Genomic DNA, 14,647 nt, shown 5'->3' on the forward strand with positions numbered 1-14,647 from the left:
CATTTTGAGTGGTAAAATTTCAAGGTGAACATCATCCTTCAAGGTGTAGGGTCGAAAAAAAGAAAGTCAAGGGAAGTAATAAGCATACATGCCAGACGTCCCGATTTCGGCGGGACAGTCCCGCTTTTGGGCCCTTTGTCCCGGCGTCCCGATATGAGACAATTTGTCCCGACATTCGTTAAAAACAATGTAAGGTCTATAAGTTCCCAATAAAATTCGATTTTCGAGCTCTTTCTGTCTAAAACTTACCATCGCTAATCCCTTTATTGCCCCCAATTAACAACCCACTCCTACTATTCGAGTGCACCAGTGTTGTGTTTGACACCTTATCAGCGATTTATCGGCAAATTATTGATTTAATCAGCATTCACACCATGCTGTTTTTATGATAGGGGTCGCTTATTGCTATCGAAAGATGCATCGTACAGAAATTAATGCCACCTGGGTTTGTATTTTATGGCCCAATCAAGTCAAACGATACTATTATCCTGTGTATTATACAGCCTAAGGTTATAAATCCTGTCAAAACACAAATTGAATGCTGACCAATACACATTGATGTTTCTCACAAATTACCTTTCGTTTTCGACTGATTTTCAGAAAATAGTTTGTACATATTGCATCAATCTAAATTTAGAGTTAATTTACGATTGGTTGAATAAGAACAGTGCTCAATGCGCTCACATCGAGTCACACGATTTACACATGTTCAAGGGAATATCCTTGTACCAATTGGATGTCAAATCGAGGCATACGGGGATACCCCTCATTTCAGTTTATGGAGAATGTTTACTTCTGGAAAATGGAGAACGTCTGTGTTCACGAAATTCTGAACAAACATTTATCGTCAATATTGGGCAGAAATTAAGAGTTTTTATGTCCCCCACTATAGTAGTGGGGGACATATTGTTTTTGCCCTGTCCGTTGGTTGGTCTGTTGGTCTGTTGGTTGGTCTGTTTGCACCAACTTTAACATTTTGCAATAACTTTTGCTATATTGAATATAGCAACTTGATATTTGGCATGCATGTGTATCTCATGGAGCTGCACATTTTGAGTGGTGAAAGGTCAAGGTCAAGGTCATCCTTCAAGGTCAGAGCTCAAATATATGTGGCCCAAATCGCTTATTTTATGAATACTTTTGCAATATTGAAGATAGCAACTTGATATTTGGCATGCATGTGTATCTCATGGAGCTGCACATTTTGAGTGGTGAAAGGTCAAGGTCATCCTTCACAAGGTCAAGGCCATCCTTCAAGGTCAAACGTCATATAGGGGGACATTGTGTTTCACAAACGCATCTTGTTGTAAGTAATATACTGACTATTGACACAAGAAAACGTGGCATAATTGATCGTTTTAGGTGTCCCGCTTTTTTGGTCAAATGTCCCGACAATTTTTTATGGAAAGTCCCGATTTGGACCTGAAAAATTCTGGCATGTATGGTAATAAGCTTTAAATGGACATAGTGATCTGACCTGCCCACGTATATATTTTTGTTAAATAAATCAAAGCGGCACAGTAGGCGGCATTGTGTTTCTGACAAACACATTGTGGTAAAAGGTCAAGGTCATCCTTTATGGTCTACAGTAAAAAAAACAAATTTAAGGGAAGTTTTAAGATTTAAAAAGGGAGAAAATTATTCAATATTGAACATAGCCACTTAATATATTTGGCATGCATGTGTATCTCATGGAGCTGCACATTTCGAGTGGTCAATGACAGTCACGGTAGTGGCTTTTAATTATTTGCTACTAAAAATTGAGATTTGTTATATACAATTATTTTCAAGGAAAGTAATTTATGTAATTATAAATCTCATATTATATATATTTCCTTACCAAGAATTGAAGTTCTTTTCACAGTTACTGTACAGATTTATTATTTTAATGATTTATAACTCAAATGATTGATTCGTCAAAGTTTTTTTTTTTTAATGATATAATTTCTTTGATGTTCATTACCCCCCCCCCCCCCCCCCCCCCCCCCCCCCCCCCCCTCCGGTTGGATTGGATATTTCTATACCTGCCAAATGATATATAGTAATTTTATTTCTAAGCGGCGCAAAAGGGGGCATTGTGTTTCTGACGAAAACATCTCTTGATGTAATTATCATTTATTACCTGTTCTAATTTGTGAATGCTTGTTTTTATTAAATACCAGTGGACTTCTGTCCATACATACATGATGAACTCTGGCTATGATCTCTTTGATAAACCACAGGCCTTGGTTGTCAGTGATGTCTGACTTGATCATTTTTTGACTGTCTACAGACCTCCCCCACCCTCCGGTTGGATTTGAAAAAATCCAAGGGAAGTAATAAAGCTTTAAAGGGAGATGATTTCTATACCTGCCAAACGATAAATAGAAATTTTATTTCAAAGTGGCGCAGTAGGGGGCATTGTGTTTCTGACAAACACATCTCTTGTTGGGTCACTAGATTAAAGGTTAAGGTCACTGTGACCTCTAAAAAAACAAATTCTGACAAGCTTTCGCAGCTGAGCGTGGCACCCGTTATGCGGTGCTCTTGTGTTGCTTCATATCTTACAGCCTTTGGCTTATGGATTAGGAAAAATGATAAACCAAGAAATAATAAAAAATGAACCATAAGCGATATGACTACATCTATGAAAAAGATGATGATTGTGAGATTTTGATTACATATGAAAAGACTATGAACAATTTACCATTGCATACAAAGGTCAACAATTTATTATTATAATCTGTGCATGAACTTATATTGAATATGAATATAGTAATATTTGTATATTTCAAAATATGTTTGTCCTCTTTAAATTATATTAAAAATGAATTGGGAACATATCATTTGTAACACAGGAAATATTATTTTGAGAACAAAAGGCAATACTTGTTTGTGTAAAGATGAATTGCGTCCTGAAAAAACTGGGCATGATGTATGTGGGCAAAGTGTCGTCCCAGATAAGCCTGTGCAGTCCGCACAGGCTAATCAGGGACGACACTTTCCGCCTAAATTGGATTTTTGCTAATAAGAGACTTCATTTAAATGAAAAATGTCATAAAGGGGAAAGTGTCGTCCCTGATTAACCTGTGCGGACTGCACAGGCTAATCTTGGATGACACTTTACGCACTAGCAATATGCCCAGTATTTTTCAGAATGCGACTCATATGTATTATGAGGCTACAGAGATATTTTACTGACTTAAGGTGTGTTGTGATCAACTCATCCTTCATCTGCAAGTGACAGTGCTTTGCGTATTCATGATCCCCAACAGTCTGTGTATAACATGAGCGCTTATCAAAGACAGTCAAGTAGCCCTTACTTAGATACTGTTGTTGGTCAACGTGAAGATAAAGTTATGATTCTAATTGTAAAGGTTTCATGAAAGTATCTACCTTTTCTGTCTACTTTTTAGCTCACCTGAGCACAACGGGCTCATGGTGAGCTTTTGTGATCGCCTTTTGTCCGTCGTCCATCGTCCGTTGTGCGGCGTCAACATTTGCCTTGTTAACTCTCTAGAGGCCACATTTATTGTCCAATCTAAATGAAATTTGGTCAGAAGATTGGTCTCAATGATATCTTGGATGAGTTCGAAAATGGTTACGTTGGCTTGAATAACATGGCCACCAGGGGGCGGGGCATTTTTCCTTATATGGCTATAGTAAAACCTTGTTAACACTCTAGGGGCCACATTTATTTTCCAATCTTCATGAAACTTGGTCAGAAGATTTCTCTTATTGATATCTTGGATGAGTTCGAAAATGATAGTTTGCTTGAAAAACATGGCTGCCAAGGGGCGGGGCATTTTTCCTTATATGGCTATAATTATGGCTATAGTTAAATCTTGTTAACACTCTAGAGGCCACATTTATAGTCCGATTTTCATGAAACTCGGTAAAAAAATTCATCCCTATAATATCTTGGATGAGTTCAAAAATGATGCCAGTTGGTTGAAAAACATGGCCACCACGGGGGCAGGGCATTTTTCCTTATATGGTTATAGTAAAACCTTGTTAACACTTTAGAGGCCACATTTATTTTCTGATCTTCATGAAATATGGTCAGAAGATTTGTCCCAATAATATCTTGTTATCTCAGGTGAGTGATTGGGCCTTTTAGGCCCTCTTGTTTATGAAGTTTGTAGGAAAAAGTTTGAAGGGTTTTTCTGCTATGTAAAAAATGCTGTAAAACAGACCCGATCCCAAAGCAAACGGACCCGAACCTAAACTGAAATTATAAAAAAAAAGAAGAAAGAAGTGTCTTATGACTAATTATTAATTTTATATTTTTAAACAACCTACAAAATATATAACTATAATTTATGACTTTTATCCCAAATAACCAAGAAAGGACCTGTTGTGTCAATATTTGTTAATACAAAAATCCTAATTTGTTCCTTTTTGTCGGTAAAAAGTTCCCAAATTTGCCATTTTTATAGATTACAAAAATCCCAATTTGACCATACTCCTTTTCCTAAAATTGCTGGAAAACCCCCTGAGTTTATAAAGGCACAATTTACCATCACCAGTTGGATTGGTAATTTTTAACCAGGTTTTCCGAAGGAAAAAACTGGTTATTAGATTGGCGAATGCGGGCGGGCTGGCTGGCTGGCGGGCTGGCGGGCTGGCTGGCGGGCTGGCGGAACAAGCTTGTCCGGGCCATAACTATGTCGTTCATTGTCAGATTTTAAAATCATTTGGCACATTTGTTCACCATCATTGGACGGTGTGTCGCGCGAAATAATTACGTCGATATCTCCAAGGTCAAGGTCACACTTTGAGTTCAAAGGTCAAAAATGGCCATAAATGAGCTTGTCCTGGCCATAACTATGTCATTCATTGTGAGATTTTAAAATCATTTGGCACATTTGTTCACCATCATGGGACGGTGTGTCGCACGAAAGAATCACATCAATATCTCCAATGTCAAGGTCGCCACGACTAAAAATAGATTTTTTTTAAAAACAAACTTACAAAGGGGGTTAATTTTGTTTGTTCATTTCAAAAGTTCAGTTTGAGTTTTCTCCCTTTATCAGATTTTTTTTTCACAATGAAAACCTGGTTTTGTGACAATTTTGTCCCTTGTTGACAATTATTTTCAAGGGAATGTGTATGGCAAGGCACTGGTGACCCCTAGCCCAATACTGTTGAAATACAGAAAAAAGCATGAATGTAAAAGTATGTACTGGTACCCAAATAAATAAACAAAGAGATGTTGTACTTTATCAGTTACTATTGTGATAATCAACTTTTTATGTTGCCCATCACTATAGTAACTTTAACCTTTTGCCAAAACTTTTGCAATATTGAAGATAGCAAACCTGCCCAATGATAATTTTTATGCCCCTGAAGGAGGGCATATAGTGATCAGACTGTCCGTCCGTCTGTCCGTCACACTTTGTGTTTAGGTTTCGAAAAATGCTCATAACTTCTATGTCCCTTCAGATAGTAATTTCATATTTGGCATGCACGTGTATATTGACAAGGCCTTTCCATACCCATACAAATTTGACCCCTGTGACCTTGACCTTGAACCTAGGGTCCGCGTTTACGTTTCGAAATTTGCGTTTAGGTTTTAAAAAAAGCTCATAACTTCTATCAATCGTTTAAAGGGGGCATAAGTCATCCTATGGTGACAGCTCTTGTTTTTAAAATAAATCAAAGCGGCACTGTAGGGGACATAGTGTTTCTGACAAACACATTTCTTGTTTTGTTATATGTAATCTCTAATCTTTATATTTGATGATATCATAGGAGTGTTCTTACGATAGTAAAACTCTAATGATTGTAATATTAGGAGCCAATAGTCACCCCAAAGCGTCTATAGGCGAGACATTTTCTCTTAGATATTATAAGCAAATAAGTAACTTCAATGCGGTTCAACTATACATTTGTGTCTATTTGTAAAATGCCCAATGGTTAATTGATCTTTCCGTATATATAAAAAGATTTTGTTGGTTCATCTTCAGGTGTCAGATACGTTTTATGATTTTATCCTTTTTCAGACCTTCGTCTCCCAGCCTGATGAAAGACAACCCTAGGCCTATCAAAGATGGACCAGCAGTGGATATCCAAAGCCCTGTTCTGTTGGACCAGCTCAGGAAATTGGGGGGGGGGGTAGAACTGGTTCTGAAGCATCTTAACCAGTTGTTGCAGAATACTCCTCAGCCAGCTGGCGCAGTGATTTCAAATGTAGCCTGCTGCAATATACAAAAATGCATCTGCAGGTACCCAATTGAACTCTGGTCTCTGGAGTAAGCTCCTAATGGCTAAACAGGAATGTCTTTGGGCAAGACACTTGACCATTGCAAATAATTGATTGTAATGGATAGGTACATTTTAATAACATTGTTATTGAAACTATGTTGAAAGTCTTTTAATGCTGAATTCAAAACAAATAGGACAAATTGCTTTTACCAGCAGTATGTTTATTTTGTCTTTTAGTTTTTTAGCTCGACTATTATATATCAAATATATATAGTGGAGCTATCCTACTCACCCCGGCGTTAGCGTTAACATTAGCGTTTGCCTGTGCGTGCAAATGTTTAAGTTATTGTACTACCGCAATTATTTTCATTGTCACTTGACGTATTGCTTTCATATTTTGCATACTTGTTAACCAACATGACCCCCAACCTATAAATATGAACAGACAACTCTATCAAGCATTTTGTCATAATTATGGCCCTTTTTCCACTTAGAATATGCAGCAAATGTTAAAGTTTTCGTACTACCCCATTTATTTTCATTGTCCCTTGACATATTGCTTTCATATTTTGCATACTTATTAACGAACATCACCCCAACCTATAAACAAGAGCAGACAACTCTATCAAGCATTTTGTTATAATTATTGCCCTTTTTATACTTAAAATATGCATATTATTGATAAATCTATGTTTAAGTTTGTGTACTACCCCAAATATTTCCTATATCCTATGACATATTGCTTTTGTATGTTGCATACTTGTTTACCAACATGACCGCAACTTATAAACAAGAGCAGACCACTGTATCAAGCATTTTTACATAATTGTGGCCCCTTTTACACTTAGATAATTGAACATTTTGCTTAAATTGCCATAAATTCTTTATTTATGAACACATTTTATTATTACTTTGACAAAACAACACTTACCTGAATACCTCAATGGATTCCACACTAACAATACCCCACGCCCCTACCCAGAATTCCTTCCCCCCAACCTCTCCCCCATTTTTTTTTAAACATCTTATAAATTACCCCACCCCACATTATACCCCCCTCTCACCCCCGAGCCCCCCCCCCCTACCCCCTCATTTTTTTTTTAAACATCATCTAATTAATTAGCATATTATACCCCCCTCTCACCCCCACCCCCCCCCCCCATTTTTTTTCCTTTTTTTATTTTTGAAAGTTCGTCTAATAAATGACCACACCCAACATTACATTCCCTCTTAACCCCCCTCCCCCCCCCAAAAAAAAAATTTGCCTGATTGCTCAGGTGAGCTTTTGTGACGGGTCTTTGTCCGTCGTATGTCCGTCCGTCCGTTACCATTTGCTTGTAAACACTCTAGTGGCCACATTTCTTGTCCCATCTTCATGAAACTTGGTCAGAAGCTTTGTCCCTATGAAATTTCGGCCGAGTTCGAAACTGGGTTGTGCCGGGTCAAAAACTAGGTCACTAGGTCAAGAAAAAGAAAAACCTTGTAAACACTGTTGAAGTCACATTTCATCCCCAATCTTCATGTAACTTTGTCAAAATGTGTGTCCTAATGATATCTTGGTTGAGTTAAAAAGTGGTTCCGATCTGTTGAAAAACATGGCCGCCAGTGGGCGGGGCAGTTTCACTTATTTGGCTATAGAGAAACCTTGCAAACACTCCAGGAGTCACAATTTTTGCCCAATCATCATGAAAGTTGGTCAAAACATTGGTTTAATTGATGTCTCGGACGAGTTCGAAAATGGTCGAGATTGGTGAAAAAAAATGGCCGCCAGTGGGCGGGGCATTATTCTCGATATGTATATAGTGGCAGTTTTCCCTATTTGGCTATAGAGAAACCTTGTAAACAATCTAGAATTCACAATTTTTGCCCAATCATCATGAAAGTTGGTCAAATTATTGGCTTTATTGATATCTCAGACGAGTTTGAAAATGATCGGGATTGGTGAAAAAACATGGCCGCCAGTGAGCGGGGCATTTTTTTCTATAAGTATATAGTGAAAACATGTGAACACAGTAGAAGTCACATTTTTGGCCCAATTTCCATGAAATTTGCTCAGAACATTTGTTTCCTTGATACGAGAGTTGTGTTAAAAAATGGTTTTGGTCAGTTGAATAACGTGGCTGCTAGGAGGTGGGAAGTTTTCTCATTATGCCCCCTCCCCCCCATCAAAGAAGAGGGGGTATATTGTTTTGCTCATGTCGGTCCGTCCGTCCACCAGATGGTTTCCGGATGATAACTCAAGAGAACTTATGCCAAGGATCATTAAACTTCATAGGTACATTGATCATGACTCGCAGATGACCCCTATTGATTTTCAGGTTACTAGGTCAAAGGTCAAGGTCACGATGACCGGAAATAGTAAAATGGTTTCCAGATGATAACTCAAGAACACTTAAGTCTATGATCATGAAACTTCATAGATACATTGATCATGACTCGCAGATGACCCCTATTGATTTTCAGGTCACTAGGTCAAAGGTCAAGGTCATGGTGACCCAAAGCAGTAAAATGGTTTCCGATGATAACTAAAGAACCCTTATGCCTAGAATCATGAAACTTCATAGATACATTGATCATGACTTGCAGATAATACCTATTGATTTTCAGGTCACTAGGTCAAAGGTCAAGGTGACGATGACCCAAAATAGTAAAATGGTTTCCGGATGTTAACTCAAGAACGCTTAGGCCTAGGATCATGAAACTTCATAGGTACATTGATCATAACTCGTAGATGACCCCTATTGATTTTCAGGTCACTAGGTCTAAGGTGAAGGTCACGATGACCCGAAATAGTTAAATGGTTTCCGGATGATAACTCAAGAACGCTTAGGCTTAGGATCATGAAACTTCATAGGTACATTGATCATGACTCATAGATGACCCGTATTGATTTTCGATCACTAGGTCAAAGATCAAGGTCACGGTGACCCGAAATAGTAAAATGGTTTCCAGATGATATCTCAAGAACGCTTATGCCTAGGATCATGAATCTTCACAGGTACATTGATCATAACTTGAAGATGACCCCTATTGATTTTCAGGTTACTAGGTCAAAGGTCAAGGTCCCGGTGACCTTAAATTGTAAAATGGTTTCTGGATGATAACTCAAGAACGCTTATGCCTAGGTTCATGAAACTTCATAGGTATATTGATCATGACTCGCAGATGACCCCTATTGATTATCAGGTCACTAGGTCAAAGGTCAAGGTCACAGTGCCAAAAAACGTATTCACGCAATAGCTGTCAAGGTCACGGTAACTCAACTAAAATGGTTTCCGGATGATAACTCAAGAATGCTTACGCCTAGGATAATGAAACTTCATAGGTACATTGATCATGACTCGCAGATGAAATAATGATGAAACTTGACCAGGATGTTTGTCTGGACAATAGATAGGTCAAGTTTGAATTTGGTAAAGATTGAATGAACGGACTTCTCTCAGGTGAGCAAACTAGGTCCATCTTGGCCCTCTTGTTTTATTTTTGAAAGATCGTCTAATAAATTATTGAATATGAACAATTTCCCCATGATGGCTTATGTTATAATGTCAAGCACTTGAATAGTCGAGCGCACTGTCCTCTGACAGCTCTTGTTTATTAGCTCACCTGATTGCTCAGGTGAGCTTTTGTGACCGGTCTTGGTACGTCGTCCGTCCGTCTGTAGTCTGCCTGTCAACATTTGTTCGTAAACACACTAGAGGCTTCATTTATTGTCCGATCTTCATGAAACTTGGTCAGAAGATTTGTCCCCATGATATATCGATCGAGTTCGAAACTTGGTCATGCTGGGTCAAAAACTAGGTCACTAGGTCAAAAAGAAAGAAAAACCTTGTAAACACTGTAGAAGTCACATCTTCATCTAACTTCGTCTAAATGTCTGTCTTAATGATATGTTGGTTGAGTTCAAAAGTGGTTTTGGTCCGTTGAAAAACATGGCCGCAAGTGGGCGGGGCAGTTTTCCTTATTTGGCTGCATTAATTTCAAAAGCGTATATCCAGCTAACTACTTACAACTAAGCACTGGAATTGTGCACATGATAAAATATAAATACAACCTTCATGCTTACCAAAATTGGACATGTTCCAGTCATCAATAAACGATAATTGATCTATTACCTGTATGTTATATGGCAGTCTCTATGAAACTTTGAACATGTCTTAGCCAGAGGAAATTTTCATAGCCAGAAAAATAATTGAATTAATGTACATTGACATTATCATGAAAGGACGACCACAATCGTTAAAGATAGATTGCAATTGGGGGATAAGATTGTAAACAAATCAGTATTCCAAGTTTCAAACTTTTATTCCATCACATCTCAGTCTGAGAGTTCTTTACAATATTTTGAAACGTTATTTTCATTATTTTCTAAGTTATCATCATCCTCATCATCGTCACTCTCATCATCTGATAGACTGTCAGTGTCAATAGCTCCATCCTGAGGTACGACCACATCAGTTGACACCTTGTTAACGGTTGCTGATGCCTTTGGCTTCTTTCTTATGAATTTCAAAGCTATTAATAACACAATTTCAACTGTTTTACTTAATTTATAAAAATCCTTGCACTATTATTTCATTAATCGGCATAGAATGCAAGTTAAGTTAACCAAAAAATTGTTTGACATTTTAAATTCGGGAGCCAGACTTGACACTCTAAAACATCTAAGGAAGATCACTAATGAAAGACCACTAAGGGAATTAACCAAAGGGTGTCACTGTAAGAATTTACACCTGAAATGCTTAAATTGATTGTTTTATTTTCTCGGATTTGTTTTAATCGCAATTTAGGTTATCTATATTCAATTTTTCTATCGCCATAGCCGTGATTTTATCGCATTGGCGATCAGACGATGGGTTAATTTTGCAGAATGTCATATGGTTCCTTTTGCACAATTTAATATTAAGAAAACAAATGCAAAAGGTATCATATGCTAATGTGGGTCCTTTTTGCATCAACTATTTATGTATGTTGTATTCTATAAAGGCACAATAACTTAAGGTACCATATGACATACCAGTGAAGAATAATCCTATATACAAATGTGACAGGGTTGACTTTCTCCCAATTTGTTTGTTGTTTATAACCTTTGCCTATTATTTTAAAATAATTTTTTTTGAGCCAGTCAAAAAATCTTAAAACAAAACAACTATCACACTTTGTTAAGTCATTACCAAGCTTAAGAATAAATAGAAGCATCTTGGTAATATATAAAAAGATTGTAGGTCACATGGTACACAATATTTGATGATGTCATAATAAAATGGAAATTTCTAAATAAGCAAACATAAATAAATAAACACACTATGCCACTACTTCAAAGCGAAACTGTAGAAAAAATCAAGTCAATGATCACATCTTTGTTGGAACTTAGATACAACCATTTAGTGTTAGTTACAGTCAAACAATATTCAAACAACCATACAAAATGATCTGATCTCATTACGTAGGTCAAAAGTTTGTCACTGTCCAGTGTGTGAACTCTTTGAACCCTCCTCTTCACTACTTAGGTGGGTCACAGCTGTTTGCATTAAAGATTCCTCAACTGCTTCAATACCTTTTTTCAGTACACCCACCTGCTCTTTTATGGTCAACAAGGCTTTCTTCTGTACTTCTTTAAGTCTTTCAGGTGTTCTGGTGGAAGCTTGCATTTCCAACATCGACAAGAGAGACAAAGCGTCATTTATGTGGTTTTTCATGGCCTCTGTGGCATCTTCCTCTGCATTAAAGGTTTTTCAAAGCCTCTGTGCCATCTTCCTCTGTATTGAAGGTTTTTCATAGCCTCTGTGCCATCTTCCTCTGTATTGAAGGGTTTTCATAGCCTCTGTGGCATCTTCCTCTGTATTGAAGGTTTTTCATAGCCTCTGTGGCATCTTCCTCTGTATTGAAGGTTTTTCATAGCCTCGGTGGCATCTTCCTCTGTATTGAAGGTTTTTCATAGCCTCAGTGCCATCTTCCTCTGTATTGAAGGTTTTTCATAGCCTCTGTGCCATCTTCCTCTGTATTGAAGGTTTTTCATAGCCTCTGTGCCATCTTCCTCTGTATTGAAGGTTTTTCATAGCCTCTGAGGCATCTTCCTCTGTATTGAAGGTTTTTCATAGCCTCAGTGCCATCTTCCTCTGTATTGAAGGTTTTTCATAGCCTCTGTGCCATCTTCCTCTGTATTGAAGGTTTTTCATAGCCTCTGTGCCATCTTCCTCTGTATTGAAGAACACGGTGGCTCTGCCACATTTTTTCTTTGGATTCATCTTTATTTGTTTAACAACTAGTGGCTAATTTTTTTTATAATGTCTTCATGTGTAGATGTGCTTGGCAAGCCCTTCATTTCTATGCAGTACTTCCAGTTTTCTTCCAGTACTCCAGCTGCTTCATTGCTGAAAATCAGTCCAAATCGATATGAAGTTTTGTTTATTGGGTTACAACACACCCGTAACCATAACGGTTAAATGTAGGGATGGCAACGGTTAATCGGTTAACCGGTTATCCGTTTCTTAAGGAGGTTAACCGATTACAAAATTAATATTCGGTTACTCTTGCAGAAAACGCATTTTTTTGTTGAACGAAATTAATGCTCAAATCGTAAGTTTTGTTTGTACTTCATTTCACTGTATTGGCTAAACCGCTTATCTGATCGCAAATTATCGGCAATTACCATCCCATGATGCCCCCCTGTGGATCGAAAGCGATGAGAGTTGTAAACCATCAGGGTGCAGCGGTATTATGAGCAGGCACACGAGCACCTACTCTGCAGTGTGTTTGTTTAGCACTTTACAGTCTATTGTGTTTCAATTATTCAAATATTGATAAATTTAAATTATAAACCGACCAATTACGCTTGTCAATTAGCAGATTTGACTGCGATATGTCCCTTTTTTTTATCTCACCTGAGCACAACATGCTCATGGTGAGCTATTGTGATCGCCTTTTGTCCGGCGTGCGTCGTCAACATTTACCTTGTTAACAATCTAGAGGCCACATTTATTGTCCAATCTTCATGAAACTTAGTCAGAACATGTGTCCCAATGATATCTTGGACGAGTTCGAATATGGTTCTGGTTGATTGAAAAACATGGCCGCCAGGGGGCATGGCAGTTTGCTATAGTAAAACCTTGTTAACACTTTAGAAGTCACAATTATTGTCTGGTCTTCATGAAACTTTGTCAGAACATGTATCCCAATAATATCTTGGACGCGTTTGAAAATGGTTCCGGTTGGTTGAAAAAAATGGCCGCCAGGGGGCGTGGCAGTTTTCCTTATACGGCTATAGTAAAACCTTGTTAACACTCTAGAAGTCACATTTTTAGTCCAATCTTCATGAAACTTTGTCAGAACATGTGTGCCAATAATATCTTGGACGAGTTCGAAAATGGTTCCGGTTGGTTGAAAAACATGGCCGCCAGGTGGCGTGGCAGTTTTCCATATATGGCTATAGTAAAACCTTGTTAACACTTTAGAAGTCACATTTTTAGTCCAATCTTCATGAAACTTGGTCAAAACATGTGTCCCAATAATATCTTGGACGAGTTCCAAAATGGTTCCAGTTGAATGAAAAACATGGCCGCCATGGGGCGGGGCAGTTTTCCTTATATGGCTTTACTGTATGGTAAAACCTTGTTAACACTCTAGAAGTCACATTTGTGGTCCAATGCTCATGAAACTTGGTCAGAATATTTGAACTAATAATATCTGGGCTAAGTTAAAAAATGGTTGAGATCAGTTAAAAAACATGGCCGCAAGGGGGCGTGGCATTTTTTCCTTTAATGGCTATTTACTACAAAACCTTGTTAACACTCTAGAAGTCACATTTATCCTCCAATCTTTATGAAACTTGATCAGAATATTTGTTCTAACAATAGCTTGAGTGAGTTTGAAAATGGTTATGGTTTGTTGAAAAACATGGCCGCCAGGGGGGGGGGGGGCAGTTGTCCTTATATGGCTTTAGTGAAAACTTATTGACACTATATTAGCCACATTTATTGGTGAATCTTCATGAAACTTGGTCAGAACATTTGTCCCAATGTAATTTTGCCAGAGTTTGAAGCTGGGTCATATGAGCTCAAAAACTAGGTCTCAAGGTCAAATATAAAAAAGACATATTAAAGTCACTTTTGGTCCAAAATAATCTTCATGAATCAGCTTGCATTTTTTTCAGAATAGTCTAGTTCCTTTGGCTTTCAGGTGAGCGCCTTAGGGCCTGATGGCCCTCTTGTATGACAATACGGTCAATCTCAACTATGTAAGGCCCCATTACCAACCCTGGGGCGCCCCGCCTATAATAGGCCACACCCACCCAAAATTGTCTTTTACTATAATTTCTTCATTTCTACACCGATTCACTTCTAATTGATACTGAACTTCTCTTATGACAATACGGTCAATCTCAATTATGTATGGTCCCATTACCAACCCTGGGGTGCCCCGCCCATAATAGGCCACACCCACATAGGCCACGCCCACCCAA

The 14,647-nt window shown here is 38.0% G+C and overlaps 1 long non-coding RNA gene across 1 annotated transcript; it reads left to right on the top strand.

Annotated features, from left to right (window-relative positions):
* Positions 1–10,567: 10,567 nt before the first annotated feature.
* Positions 10,568–13,067, top strand: LOC127857762 (uncharacterized). Its single transcript, XR_008038621.1, has 3 exons — positions 10,568–11,876; positions 12,037–12,076; positions 12,197–13,067. It is a non-coding gene; the product is annotated as an uncharacterized LOC127857762 (long non-coding RNA).
* Positions 13,068–14,647: the final 1,580 nt, after the last annotated feature.

Source organism: Dreissena polymorpha, chromosome 14 (assembly GCF_020536995.1).
Source record: "Dreissena polymorpha isolate Duluth1 chromosome 14, UMN_Dpol_1.0, whole genome shotgun sequence".
Taxonomy (NCBI): Eukaryota; Metazoa; Mollusca; class Bivalvia; order Myida; family Dreissenidae; genus Dreissena; species Dreissena polymorpha.